The sequence below is a fragment of the Mytilus trossulus genome, chromosome 11, assembly GCF_036588685.1.
Source record: "Mytilus trossulus isolate FHL-02 chromosome 11, PNRI_Mtr1.1.1.hap1, whole genome shotgun sequence".
NCBI lineage: Eukaryota > Metazoa > Mollusca > Bivalvia > Mytilida > Mytilidae > Mytilus > Mytilus trossulus.
The window spans coordinates 8256754-8268634 of NC_086383.1; the positions used below are offsets into that span (position 1 = coordinate 8256754).

Here is an 11881-nt window from a genome sequence, read left to right on the forward strand (position 1 = left end):
TTTTTTCGAATCGGCACATAATACATAGGAATGTCACTCTTGTACAAAAATGGCACATCAATATAACTAATTATATTTTAAGTATGCATTCGTACTCCAACTTCAATGAAGATTCTAAATTATAGATAAAACCAAAAGTTGTTAATCCATAGGATAGTGAAGACTATTGATTGTTAACCCATGGTAAACAATATTTATTTAAATTTTTCAAAAACTTCAGCAGAAAAATGATCGAGCCACTTGACTTTCATAGCTCATAATTAACTTTTTTACACAATACTTTAATAAAGTAGTAAAACATTTGTTCATTCTCAAAGTGTAAGTCGCAATAAAAATTGTATGCTTGCATCATCTTACCCAAATACAGATTTGACTAAGTGTCGAACATTTCGGCACATTTTCATAAATTTCGGTTTGTAACAAATCACATATCCATTTTAAGATCCGACTAAATACCGATATCCCGATATCGTAGGTAAATATGCTAATTTATGTACAATATTCAAAATTATAAATAATGAGTCCATTTTAGAGTTGGTTTCTATATGTTTGCTTAAATTTGTTATTATTCTATTTCAAAATACGTTCTAACATATATGTACATGGCTTTAGTAAAGTGAAAGTGGGCTCGCGGGTCCTATTTTTTTTTTTTTTTTAATATAGGATTTCGCTATATTTTTCTATAGATGAACTCATTCTTATACTAAATAGAAAAATAAAATGAAAAGAAGGTTTCATCGTTTATTTACGCTAACAATCTGCCTCCGAAGGAAGCATACTTTTTTTCTGTTGAACTTTTAGATGAAAAAGAGGTTATATCGAAATAAAAAAAGAACTTAATTACAGAAATCGAATTTTACAATAGTTAAATTTATGAACAATTTATTAAAAAATTATAATAAAAAATATAGGTCACCGATCATGCCGATGAGGTAAAAAAAAAGATATTTCAATTTCTTATGCCAAAAAATGGCATGTTTGCACCAGGGGAAGGTACTTTGGAGCTTTTTCAATGATAAATACATTTCAAAAGTAATCTGGGGCCAGCACGATTTTTGTACTATATGCTAAAGTTACAACTACAAGAGGAAATAAATAAAATGTGTAATGAAAAATAAATCTGAAATTTGTATACCCTCGAGCCTCCCTAAGTACATGCAACAGTTGTATACCGATGTTCAAAATTCATGATTCGATTGAGAAAAAACAAATCCGGTTTACAAACTCAAATTGAGAAAAAAAAAACATCAAATATAAGAGGAGAATAATGACACAACAGAAAAACTAAAATCCAACATAGAAACGAACTATATATAATTGTATTTTTCCGCGGTTCGTATAGTAAAGCGGGAAAACATTGTATTGTCGTTACGTTTTCATAAATATTCATAAGGCATGACAAAATTTACCAATCAGAAGTAGAATTTTGTCTTACGATATATTGGTGTTTTTCGAGCGCTTCACTTTCTAGCCGTCGTTCAACATAGTAAGTTCCTTTTTTTTTAATTGCTGATTGCAATTAAAGTTGCTTTTTCTGATTATCTATTCGTATATGTATTTGCTAATTAAAAGTGTGGTCCGCCACTTTTATTCGCAGATAGGCTGGAGCATGGCACGGATACAGGCTTCCATTCACATCCATATATCATGTGAACGATTGTTGGTTTTTCCTGAACGGCCTTGACTATCTATGAAGAGTAAACATTCAGAAACTTAACCGAATACACTGTGGGTACATTGATATTTGAAATAATATACAAATACACATGGAGAAAAGTATTGCAACACCTAATTGAAATTGAAATTAAAAAAACACTCTTTATTTTTTTGCTATATAATTTGGAAAAATAGAAGTAGTTATTAGTTATCAAAAGTAGCAGGATTATAATTTTATACGCCAGACGCGCGTTTCGTCTACATAAGACTCATCAATGACGCTCAGATCAAAATAGTTAAAAAGCCAAATAAATACAAAGTTGAAAAGCATTGAGGATCCAAAATTCCAAAAAGTTGTGCCAAATATGGCTAAGGTAATCTACTCCTGGGGTAAGAAAATCCTTAGTTTTTCGAAAAATTCAAAGTTTTGTAAACAGAAAATTTATAAAAATGACCATATAATTGATATTCATGTCAACACCGAAGTGCTGACTACTGGGCTGGTGATACCCTCGGGGACGAAACGTCCACCAGCAGTGGCATCGACCTAGTGGTGTAAATAGTTATCAAAAGTACCAGGATTATAATTTTATACGCCAGACGCGCGTTTCGTCTGCAGAAGACTCATCAGTGACGCTCAGATCAAAATAAACTGAGTGCCAATGAAAACGCAAAACTTTTATTTTTCAAAAAAATCTTATAATTTTTATTTTATTTATATTAAAACTTTATATAGTTGGTTTAAAATAACTTTTAAGACAATTGACGACAACTTTACGGTTGAGTGATTTTTTGAACAAATGCGAAGTAAGGGTTATTTTGAACGGACATAAACCGAGTTCACCGCTTTGTAACATACGCACCGTTTTCACGATTTTGTCATTTAAAGCTTGGCTAATGTCATGACTTTTCCCGCCCTTATTGTAAGGAAACTGCAATAAACATCTGAGTAAATGCCAGGACTTTCTGACATCCAGCGACATGCAGTTTTGGGCATGATTCAATGAAGCCTTTCAGTACATAAAATTACGAGAAGACTGAAGTTGTAGCCTCTACAATAACCCAAATCATCCACAAATTCAACCAAAATGGATCATTTAATGATAAGCGACATCCCGGGGTACAAAAAGCAAGAAACGCTCAGCCGTACCGATACATTTGGTATTAAACATATTCGATATTTACTCTGATGGGTGTACAAAGGTCACGAGAGTTAAATGGTGGTCACGGTAGATCCTTTGGAGCAATTTCAGTAAAGCATCATTTGCGCAGAAATCGTTAAAAAGCACCAAAGTCTTTCCTTAGTGACATCTAAACCGCCGTAAGGCGTAAATATTGAATTCTGTAGACCATAAATCATTCATTGTGTACCAAAAACCGTCAGTGGATGTTACATAGACATTTGACACCCATCTTGGCCAAATGTCACGTGTTTCACCCGATTTTGGTCCGATCGTGCAAATTTTGCATCAGATTGGACATGATTTAGACGATGAAAACCACCCCCCAATATCATAAAGTCAGCTTGAGTTTGATATGCGGGACAAGTGGAACAACATTCCTCGAGATCACATTACAAGTCTGGGTTGATTAATTCCACGGCGCTGTCGAGATTGCGCTACACAACTGGGTTGTAACATGTTTTGTTAGGACTGTGAATGATGATTCGACATTGGATGTTTCGTTCACCTATAGCGTCTGAAAGATGACAATGGAACATTTTTGTTTGATATCGATCTTTTGTTAGAATTGTTAATTTTCAAGAACAATTTATTTTGAGAGATTATCATTTCTAATATAAATTTTATTTTTGAAAAACCAAGTGTTGCGTTTTCATTGGCACTCAGTATAGTTAAAAAGCCAAATAAATACAAAGTTGAAGAGCATTGAGGATCCACAATTCCAAAAAGTTGTCCCAAATATGGCTAAGGTAAACATTATTTAAATATCACTTGAGTTTAATCAATAAATATCGACTCGATAAATTATTATCTGCACATGCAGCTACTGTACCCGTAAACAGCAAAACAGATGTTGTTATCCTCATTGTTTTCAACACTTTAAATGACCAAATTTTTAAAAGTTATGTGATTGACACCTTATAATGGGTCCTCGAAACTCTTAACTGCAGCAAAATGGCAGATTATCAGCATGACAGAAGCAGGGATGTCGTTGTGACAACTGCACGTATTGTTGGTATATACCATTTCACTATAAGTCGTTTTGAGAATAAAATGAGACAATAAACGATATTAAAGACCTTCAGAGATATAGAAGACACCCTAAACCATTTGCTACGGAAAATCAAACATAATGGAGGTTGGTCAGAAGGAAATCCATTGCACACAAAACAATCCTAAAAAGAAGGTGGTGGGCAAACAAGAGCCTTTTACCAAGAACTTTCCGAGATCGACTCATCGCTACTGGTTATTTTGCGATAAGACCATTTCGGAGACCTTTGCTTACGAACAAACACACAGCTTTCCGTATCCAATGGAGTGCAGAGCTCGCCAAAGTAGAAAATTAGCATCATGGAGGAAGATCCATTGTTCCAATGGAATTCGGTTCATCTTCCTTGGCCTGATCGTAGCCCAGATTTGAACCATATCGAGCATAAATGGGACAATGTTGGGCTGAAGGTGCGCGAAAGGACACCCCAATTCAAACACATCATGAAATAAACATTACCCTCCATCAGAAATGGTTGCTGCTACCTTAGTAACAAATGGGTCGATGTATGGCAGAAATCAGAAGACGTTTAGATGCGGTTATCCATTTCAGAGGAGGCTGCGCAGAAAGTACTTATTCTTTGGCGTATAACGATCAACCATGATGTGAACAGTCATCTGAAGACTAATTTTGAAATGTCTGACATTGTAAAGATCGACTACAGTAAAAGTTGTAAAATGCATTTTTTGTACAAAAAACACTTCATGTTGTTATTAAAATTGTGGTAATATAAATCATATTTTTTTCAAACATTTTTTGTTTGTTTAAGGCGAAGTGTACGTAATTGAACGCCCCTAGCGGAATACGGGATTAATTTTTAAACGTTCGACGTTAGTTACCCAAGATATCTCCCTTCCTCCAAGAACAGACACACAGAGAAACTACTTCGTGCAGTCTATCGTGAATCCAACAAGCACTCCTGTGCTATCTTAAAACCTAATCACGAGAAATTGTCTGAATTACTCTATTTAGAAATCAAAGCATAGTATTGTTTCATGCAGCCTTACTTTAATACCAGTTGACTGTTTTTGTTTAGGTGCTTGTTTTGGATGCGTGGGAGAAGGCATTTCGTGTTTATAATATCAACAGATTGTAAAAACGCCTCACAACAGAACTATAAACAAATAAACATGAGACAATTCTTCTTCTATTGATATCTGATTAATTAAAATGAAACCTGAATTGACTCAACAACATGGTTTTAAAAAACCGTAGTTTTAAACGAAAACACTCAATTCTCAACATAAAGTTTTAGGTTACGAATAATAAGGAATGAAACACATGTGAAATTAGTTATTGAATTTAAAAGACCGTTGACATGTTCGTATTTTGTGCAAATGAATATTTTAGGACATATTTTAGGACATATAATTTATATCCATTTAAAAGAAAGACTATACCAAAAGAATATAATTTGACCACGAGTGGCTGTGCAACACTTACAAGTCGGAAGAACAAAGACAGAAAATAAAAAAAATAGGCCGGCCCAAACAAATTAATTTACTCAGTTAACTGAATAGTGATCACTCTAAACATTTATCCAAGAATAAGTAAAAACTATGTCATTCAACTCCCTGTTTTCAACTTTTTCATACATGTGCAGAAAATAAAGAGGTTTCTTCTATTTCGTCCGCAATTTATAGGAAAACTAAATCTAAATTTAGAACCAAATTTGAAATTGAAAGAACACATAAATGTAAGATAAAAATATGACACGTAATTTCTTCTTTATTAAATTCCAATTTCGAAGAGATAGCAAACATTTTTTTTTATTGTGCCTGTGTACATCATTTAAAATTAGAGAATATAATTTTGAAGTAACATTTTATTCTCAAGTCTCAATTCCAGATTATGAATAAGTAAAATATAATATTATTACGGTTAAAGAAAAGAGGTCAGGAAAGCTTTTCAACGCTTGTAACTTGAATTTCATGTTTAACGGAATGAGAGGTGAAATGATTTCAGAATTTTGCATGGTTTGCACTTCGATAGCATTTTAAAGATTTATTTTTTATTTTAACCGAAGTTCTCTGCAAGGGATGTCTAACGACCCCAGTAATTATCCAGGAGGATCTCGCACTCGGTCAGCTCTATGGGTTTAACTAGTTCATGTTAATACAAGAATTGAGAAGCCTGTGGTGTACTAGTCCAATAAAATAAGAATTTGGAGTTTCATATCATTATCATTCAACATTTTTATCGGATATATATTATTTTTAGTATTAATATTGACCACTCCACACCCCCCCCCCCTTTCCAAATTCTTTTTTATATATATTCGATCAAAATCGTTGAATGTAAATTATTTTGAACTCCAAAGTCTTGCGTTATTGGACTAATGGTTTACTGGTAGTTATTCACTTTGGTTCAAGTCTACCACTTCACAACATGGCATTTGATTTGATTCGTAACTATTTTTTTAAGGATGTACACCTCTGAGTAGCCAAAAATTTCTAGAATTAAACTTTTTTTCTTAACCTGATTTTTGGGTTTATAACAAAATAATTGGCAATGAACAAATCATATGGGGGTGAACTTCTTTTTTTGCTACGGCCCTTTAAAAATGTCCAATATTGATGAATTTCCCATTTTGCATCGATTTTTTACCTATTTTGGGGCTATTTTCTGGAAAAAAATCACAATTCCACAATTAAACTTCTTTTCATACTTTCTTGTAAAATCATTTTTTGTATCCCTCACCCATTTTCTCAAAGTTATGGCTAAAAATACTGATTTGATTGGTCGTAAAATTTGAAAACTGCAGTTCTCAAAGACCGTTCATTGTAAATACACATTTTTTTCACAGAGTTATGTTTGATTATAATATTTTTAGAATTCATTGATATTTTCAACCTGCATCACATGTTTTGGAAATAATTCAAGAATAAAGGCAACAGTAGTATACCGCTGTTCAAAACTCATAAATCCATGGACAAAAAACAAATTCGGGGTAACAAACAGAAACCGAGGGAAACGCATTGAATATAAGAGGAGAACAACGACATAACACCGAAACGTAACACACACAAGAACGAGATTTTTAACGAGACTGAAGGAGACTGAAATGTCATAAGAATACATCCTTAAGGCCGTTGATTTTCTCGTTTGAAATTATTCGTGTTTTTCATGTCGGGTTCTTTTGTGGCCTACACAATATGTTTTCATCCCTTTAATTGTTTAAAACAGTATGGTTGTTTATAGTTATTGCTTACATAGAATGCTTTATTTAACCAGTGGCGGATAGTTGTCTCATTGGATGTCATACCACATCTCCTTATTGTCTTATATTATGTAAATAGGAAAGCTATGCATTTGTATTATGCAGAGGCTATATTCGTACGGCACTACGCTAGGTAAACCTGTTTAGTAATACGTTTAGAATAGAATGGAATATTTTTATTTCCCAAATTACAGGGCCCATAAAGGACATTACATTAAATACAATTGATTTACATAATTGGTACCAACAACAAAAATAATGGCATATACATATATATTTGGAATATAAACATTGGTCAGAATCAAGCCAAAAACCACATATATATTGTGAATAAAAGAATAATTAAAATTACATTATATGCATACATAATAAATAATCATCATCCGTGCTTTTACACTGAGTACATTTATTTAAAATGTTATTAGGTAAATTTTTAAAGCATCAAACTTGATACAATATCATAAGGTTGCCGTTGGTAAATGCTTACACCAGTAAATTTTAAGCATTACACCATATACATTGCTAAAGCATTTCCCTATATACAATGTTATTGCATATAACACTGGGTATATTCCTGTCGCAGTAGCGATAGGTACGTCGATCTCAAGAGTATCATATTAGGTGTTTGTTTTCATCTTGAAGATGCATGAAATATCTGCGACTGGAAGTTGTACCAAATACTCTTATCTTTTCTATTTTATATTAGTGAGTCCTTCTTTTTTCATTTTATTTTTATCTTATTACGGCCTTACAAATTCTGAAGATTAAATGAATTCAACACGTTTTAAATGTCATACTTCCGACGAGTTTTTCAGGATTTACATTGATGACACAACAAATGGAAGTTTTTAACGACCTTGACTTGATAAGGAACACTTAAGGCCGAACAGTTGAAAGACATGCACTGATGTATAAAAACCGAATTAGTTGAAGAGCCATAGTGTGCATTATGCTTAAATAAACATGTATTAATACTTGTTTGACATACATTTTCCATGTGGTCTTATACTATTTATAATAGCAGGAACATATATATTTGTATGGTTTTTTGAGGTAATTGAAGATAATCGTGAGTAACATCTCGTCTATCGATTAGTACGATACGAATCAAAATAACAAGCAAACACTGAGTTGATCATTTGAAATTAAAAAAAGAGCGACATAGATTACAACGACAGTGTGAACGTCTACTGAATGTTTTATCAACAATATATATCTTAACTTTTATCACTAGAAACCTTGATGTTCATCTAATGCTTAATAGTAATTATTGCATGATTAAAAGTATACATTGAGAGAAGCTAACACAAACAGAGATACAAAAACTTCCTGATGAAAACATTATTAATACTTTTACTGACACTATCTGATTTTGTAAGTACACAACCAACGATGGGCGGTCACAAATGTTTAATGATGATAATGATCACAAGGAAATCAAAAAGTGAATAATTTGGAAATTGTTGTCTACTTAATTCATACATTTCTCCAGTAGTAGCATGAAAACAGGTCAAATCATTTTAGTATTTCTTTTTGTATTATTATTATTTCTTTAATTTTTTCAATAGAATTATACATTTATTCAAATATGCTTTTTATATTGTTAATTCAAGAAACCACGTTTTTCTTAATGTACCTGTAATATTCCACTGATTACCCAAATTAGATGTCAGCTGCTGATGTAAATGTGTGTCCCCATTTATTAAATTGTACAAAAGATTCTGATATATTATCTTTTTTTCTATTCAATCGTGTTTAACTTATCTCTTAGACGTTCATTTGGCATTTTTAAAAAATTTACTGACCACTGCTTTTACTTGAGATGATTTATTTTATAACTTAATAACGATTTGTTTATGAAGGGTTCGAACACGCACGTGATTTCATCTTGAATCAGTAGATTTTATTCATAGTGGACGAACTTAATTTTATAAATGTCTTACAAACAAATGTTTACAAACGTGTCTAAGCACCATTTTTGAAGGAAGAAAAGACAGAAACGCTGATAACAAATACCTTTTGTCTTCAAACCATGTGAGATTGATATGTTAACATCAATGTTGCAATATGTGTATTGTTAAGAAGATAATACCAGGAACATCTATGTCTTGTCTGATATTTTATGATTATTAGAGGATATTGATGTCTCAAACAGAATCAAGGTAACAACAAAGCCTGAGGAAATCCCTTGAAGTTCAAAAAGAAGGACACGAGGTGCGTTAAAGTATAAACTTCTGTTTACTGTTGCATTACTTGTGTGTTATATTGTAGTTATTGAAGGATGTCGATTTAACACTTTAACTAAGTGATCGCCCATCCTTGGTTGTGTACTAACAAAACCAGTTACTGTTGCAATACCTGTATTGGTAATTAGAACATCTATGTTTTGTCCCTTGAAGTTCAAAAATATCCACATAAGTTGCATCGAAGGTGTAAACATACTGCTTTGAATGTTTTATTAAAGATAGCTATCTTACTTTTATCACAGGGCCTGTTGCCTCACATAATAATTGACGAATTGAACTTTGGAGCTTAGGAAAACTGGAAAAAAGAGTAAAGTTTAATGATGAAACATTGTAATTTCTTGGGGCTTTCTGATTTTGTTCGTATAAAAACACACGTTGCAGGTTTTACTCGAATCTATGAATGTTTTATCAAATATAATATCTTACCTTTTAGTACACGAACGCTTGATGTCCAGTCGTTGCTTCACAATGTTATTGGACTGATTAAACGTAGGTGTTTAGGGAAACTGAAACAAATGGAAAAAACTCTTCCTGATGAAAATACTATGAATTATTGTACTGATGATATCTGATGTCGTTCGTACTATATCAAGGATGGGTGGTCGCCTAACAAATTGTTTAAAACACTTGTATCAATATAGATAAAAAGACATCGAAATACAATGTTAATGAATCTTTATTCAAAACCGTACTCAAGTCTTAAAGTTAACTTAAGATACACATAAAAGTCACGTCAAACTTACAGAGTCACACAAAAATATTGTTTTTCAAGATTTCAATAAAATTTAAAAATTTACGTGTAATTTTAATTATTTTTATTTTTTTAGTTGTAACGTCAACTTCCCATATAAGCACGTTTGAGGTGAAATTTACGTGATTTTCACGTAAGATTCAAATGTATTAAATTTCAATGAGATTGATGTGCGTGGAAGTTCCCTGTGTTCATTCATTTTTCAATGGTCATATGATATGTCAAATGCATTTAGTAGTTCTTTTTGTTTTGAACTTGATAAGTCATTTGCAAATAGCACTCTTTTATGTCAGACATGTTACTTTTTCACATCATAGTAAACTAATCAATGACCTCCAATGCCATAACTATATATAGAGAACAGCACTTTAATTTGATGTAGTATTGTTTGTTACCGTACAGCCTACTACAATAAAAAAAAAACACAATGTTATGCATGGTGAAGAAAGCTTTAAATGGCATTGGTATTACAATATATACACAAAAAGATAATAGCGATATGTATGCTACACCAATGAAAGACAATGCAACATTATATCTGTTCATGCATCACACTTATTATGCGACTCCACACTCAATCAAAAGGTAAACAATCAGGGATAGAAACAAAAATGGTACATTATAATGTCACTCTCAGTTAAAGGTAAACAATCGGGGATAGAAACAAAAATGGTACATTATAATGTCACTCTCAGTTAAAGGTAAACAATCAGGGATAGAAACAAAAATGGTACATTATAATGTCACTCTCAGTTAAAGGTAAACAATCAGGGATAGAAACAAAAATGATACATTATAATGTCACTCTCAGTTAAAGGTAAACAATCAGGGATAGAAACAAAAATGGTACATTATAATGTCACTCTCAGTTAAAGGTAAACAATCAGGGATAGAAACAAAAATGGTACATTATAATGTCACTCTCAGTTAAAGGTAAACAATCGTGGATAGGAAAAACTGGTACATTCTAAGATCAGACGCTTATTTGTATATCTGAATATTTATCAAAGGTACCAGGATTATAAAGATCTTCAATCGCGCGAACATATCGCAGATGAGTTGAGTTCTCGTGTTTTTCATTATCAAAACATATTTCCGGATATTTAAGCATATAACATGTAAAAGCAGATTTTGTAGATAAAAAGTGTAAAACACTTATCTACGTTCATCTTAAAGGAAATTGAAACACAACTTTACTGAACAATCTTTCGAAACCCCACACTATCATTGTTTTCATGAATTATACATTTTCCAGAAGTCACATGTAAGAGTCTGCTGAATGTCATTTATTTTTCTTCTAGTACATGACAGGATTAGTACAGTAGAAGTTATTCTAATATCTAAATAAACTCTTCTTAGATATCAGGATTCAAACTTTATACTTGCGCTAGATACGTGTTTCGTCTACAAAAGACTTATCAGTGACACTCAAATCCAAAAATGTTAAAGGCCAAATAAAGTACGAAATTAAAGAGCGTTGAGGACCAATAATTCCTAAAAAAAGACAAAAAAGACAAGGTCAGTGATATTTTTAAAATATTCCGAAATGAAATCAGGGACATAATTAACATAAATAAAATTAGAGGAATCATACTTAAAACTTTGGAATATTTCGCATTAAGTTGTTTATGTTGTGTTTTTTGGTTTTTTTAAGTTTGTCTGTTCATATTTTTCTCTGGTTTGCAATGTCGTTTTTAGTTTATTTTCCACTTAAAAGCTTGAATACCTTACGGGTCTCTTTCAAGTTTAAACTGTTTAATCATAGTGTTGTATCAATCA

The 11881-nt window shown here is 32.1% G+C and overlaps 1 protein-coding gene across 1 annotated transcript in view; it reads right to left on the reverse strand.

The window, feature by feature from the left end:
* Window positions 1-9840, reverse strand: part of LOC134691692 (uncharacterized) — a 48726-nt gene extending 38886 nt beyond the window's left edge. Inside the window, exon 1 of the mRNA XM_063552254.1 lies at window positions 9778-9840. The gene's annotated coding sequence lies outside the window, so the exon portion shown is untranslated. The remainder of the gene's footprint in view (window positions 1-9777) is intronic.
* Window positions 9841-11881: the final 2041 nt, after the last annotated feature.